Here is a 4,176-nt window from a genome sequence, read left to right as displayed (position 1 = left end):
AAGACTCAGTTTCACAAGACTGTCCTTGCTTTAGATGACAACTGAAAGTCTAGGTATCTCATACTTCTGCTTGATGGGCTCTGTGTTGAGAAATGCTATGCCCTTCTCCTTTGGTTCAGTAATGAATACCCCATGTGACATAAACTTGGCATTCCTAGAACTCTAATTTTTTTTTTTCACTTTAGAAAAAGAAGACTTTAGACAGATACTGACTTCTCAGCCAGGTTATTCATCTTCATCCTTAACACACACAACTTAACTTACAAATTAGCAAGGACATGCCTGCAATGGGTAGGGTAAGGGAGAGGAAGCAGGCAGTTGAATGATTGCATCCTTATGGAAAATGTTGGTGGATGTTGGCTTTCCAGTTAGTGGTAGACAGAGCAGTGAACTTTCTGTGGATCCAGGATGCAAGTGTTAATTTAACAATTGTATTGTAGGAGTATGCATATTTCATATAGATTATGTTTTGTGACAAACAAGAAAATAGTCATTGTTCAATGCTTTCTCATCAGCTTCAAAATAACATGTCATTCATTCAAAATATATTAATATATGCAAAACCTATGGTTGGGAGTAATGACTTAGAGATGCTAAGGGGACATTTTATCTAAAAGCTGGAAAATTGAAGAGACTATTATTAACTGAAGTTAGAGAAGTTGCTGTGTTTTTGTGGATGGAAGTGATGTATATGGATTTCACTACAAGAGCAATGGGCAAACATCCTAGCAGTTTAAGCAAGAGAAACCATCTGTCTCTGCCCCTAGGATTCTCCTCTGTGTCTAAATTCCTCTTTTCCCACTTATCTCTATCTTTACCCATGTGCTTTTCATCTGTCTCCGTTTTTCTTCTCTATCTCTTTATTCTATACCCCCTGTTTGTTTTCACTGATGTTATTTTGGCAGTATCTCTATCTCCCTCTGGTTTTAGCCTAATGCTGAACCTTCCTATCATTTTGAGGAAATAAAGAAAGATAGAAGCATAAATCTGAAGTGTCATCTTTTGTCACTTTCTTTACATTAGGTCTTGCTTTCAGCCTTCTGTCTCTGCATATCAATGTGCATATATTCCAGTCTCAGGAAGTACGAGAACAAAGTGGACAGAATTGTGAGCCCCTTAACATACTCTCCTCAAACATGCTCAGCCTTTCCAAAGAGATTGAGCATCAGAGTTCATATGATATCTCATCAAAATGAGCAAGTTTACGAAACAAGAAGTGTTCCTCATAATTTGGGATCCACATCTATATTGAGGAAGAGCTCAGCTAACCTGCAGTATTCCAATTCCTTCCACTGTTAGAATAGTTCTACACAACATTCAGCACTATGGTTATCATTGTGAACATCAAAGACCTAGAGTGACTATTACTGTTTTAGGGAGAATTCAATGTATTTATTGGTTTTTAATACTTTGAAAGTGATACCATATGTTCAGTATATGTAGTATCACAGATTCCTTCAGTTGCACAAAACATAAATCACTTCTGGCCATTTAAAAAAAATAAATTGGCAAACCTCACTCAGTAGGACCTACTCTGCAGTGAAAAGAATCAGTGGAGGCCTGGCCATCTTAGTGTCTGGAAATAATGGAGAATCACTTTCAGACATTCCTATCTGTTGAAGATTCAAAACTTTGTAAATACTGATGTGTCCAATTTGGATCACATTATTGGCCCAACATCAATGTCCTGATTGAGTGCTCACCAGAACTAAATGGGATGGGAGAGAGCCATTCTAATAAAATAATCTTAGGTAGAGGAAGACAAGATATGGCAGCTCCTCCCATCTTAACTCATAGTCAACTGAGTATTTGATTTGTTATAGTCTTCTATGCCCTTACTCTGCCAGGAGATAGAAAATTTTCATTATGAGAAACATGAAGAACAAGGTTAGGACCATTTATAGCATGACTATAAACCCTTGATATTTGAAGACTTTTCAAATTTCCCTAAATTCTTTAGGAGTTGTAACATTTTGAAATTCAATATGTTAAGGATAATAAAAATTAAAGTCTTCACTCTGCTACCTGAGATCTGACCAAACACAAGAAGGGATAGGTTGCTAAGGAAAGAACTTTATTAGATCTTTTGAAAATAGTATGCCCTCTGTGTTCAGAAGAAATGCTTACCTTAAGAGAATATTGACCATTAAGGAGGGTAGGCATGTGAACTCTGTAAAATTACAAAAACAAATCAAATAGAAATTCCATTTCCCCCTTGCTTTCCCCTCCCTCCCTCCCTTCCTTCTTCCCTCCCTTCCATTCTTACTTCCTTCCTTCCTATCTTTTTTCCACCCATCTTTATTTTCTAGCTTTTTCCTCCTCCATTCATTAACCTTGAAGAGCTAACAAATTTCAAGGCTTTGAAAATGATACTAATCCAATGGTTATTGGCATAAAAGAGCCATGAAAACTTGGAGCAAGCCCCAATTGTGATTGTAGGTTAAAGTAGAAAACTATACCTTAGCCAAAACCACAAGGGTATGTACTCAACTTCCTCTTTACTATAAAATCTCTGATTCTGACTTTACCTCAGTAGTAGAAATCCTGATGTCCATCAGCAGAATAAAAACCTTTAACTTTTATTCATATGAGTTGTGTCATTTTCTTTTGACCATCTTTTCCTGTCAATGTTCCCCAAATAGCACAGGTGTAAATACAACAATTTTCTCTATCTTTGGGGTTGCTAGGATGGACAGAGTTCCTGTTGTGACAGGGCAGATGAAATAGAAATAGGTAGAAAGAAGACTAACAGGGAAGGAGATGGGGACTATAACTTTAAATCCCAAAACTCCACGAATGCCCTCACCTTAACACTCAGGCCTGAATTCTTAAAAAGTTCTGATAAATTCTAAGAATACTATAAATCTGGTTAATTAGTGCCTGTACTTAGTTTACAGCACATATGTTTAGATTGATCTTAAAAAGCTTAGATAGAAATAGTCTTAGAGATCCATAATAAAATTTAAACTGTATGTATGTATGATTATATATAATCAAGCTGAAGAGTCTGAGAACCAGACCAATGTGGTCCACTCTGTGATCAACAATTAATTAAAGGAATCAGACTTATTAGGCTGATGTCATCTCTAATATTTCTTTTTTTTTCTTGTTTTGCTATTTATTTATTTTTTGTGGTGCTAAGGATCGTCACATGAGCAAGGCAAGCACTCTAACACTGAGCCACAACCCCAGCCCCTTCCCAGTCCTTTTTAATGTTTTTTTAGAGACAGCTACTTTACTTAGGGCCTAAGTTGCTCAGGATGGCTTTGAACTTGTGATCTTCTGAGCCTCCTGAGCCACTGGGATTCCAGATGCGCACCACCATGCCCAGCTCATACTTCATTTTCATTTATATCAAAGCATTTTCTAATTTCCTTTTTGATTTCTTCTTCTTTTTTTATACCTTTATTTTATTTATTTTTACGTGGTAATGAGGATCGAGCCCAGGGCCTTGCACTGCCAGGTGAGCACTGTACCGCTGAACAACAATCCCAGCTCCTGATTTCTTCTTTGACCCTTTGAATGTTTAGGAGTGTGTTGCTTAATTCCAACATATTTGTGGGTTTCCTCACATTCTTTCTGGTGTTGATTTCTAATTTCAATCCATTTTTATTATAGAACCTGCTTTGTATTATTTCTGTTCTCCTATGTTTATTTTTTTTTTTAATTTTTTATTGTTGGTTGTTCAAAACATTACAAATTTCTTGATATATCATATTTCACACTTTGATTCAAGTGGGTTATGAACTCCCATTTTTACCCCATATACAGATTGCAGAATCACATCAGTTACACATCCATTGATTTACATATTGCCATACTAGTGTCTGTTGTGTTCTGCTGCCTTTCCTATCCTCTACTATCCCCCCTCCCCTCCCCTCCCCTCTTCTCTCTCTACCCCCTCTACTGTCATTCATTTCTCCCCCTTGTATTATTTTTCCCTTTCCCCTCACTTCCTCTTGTATGTACTTTTGTATAACCCTAAGGGTCTCCTTCCATTTCCATGCAATTTCCCTTCTCTCTCCCTTTCCCTCCCACCTCTCATCCCAGTTTAATGTTAATCTTCTTCTCATGCTCTTCATCCCTACTCTGTTCTTAGTTACTCTCCTTATATCAAAGAAGACATTTGGCATTTGTTTTTTAGGGATTGGCTAGCTTCACTTAGCATAATCTGCT

The sequence above is a fragment of the Marmota flaviventris genome, chromosome 6, assembly GCF_047511675.1.
Source record: "Marmota flaviventris isolate mMarFla1 chromosome 6, mMarFla1.hap1, whole genome shotgun sequence".
Classification (NCBI taxonomy): Eukaryota; Metazoa; Chordata; class Mammalia; order Rodentia; family Sciuridae; genus Marmota; species Marmota flaviventris.
This window is presented reverse-complemented; position numbering follows the sequence as displayed.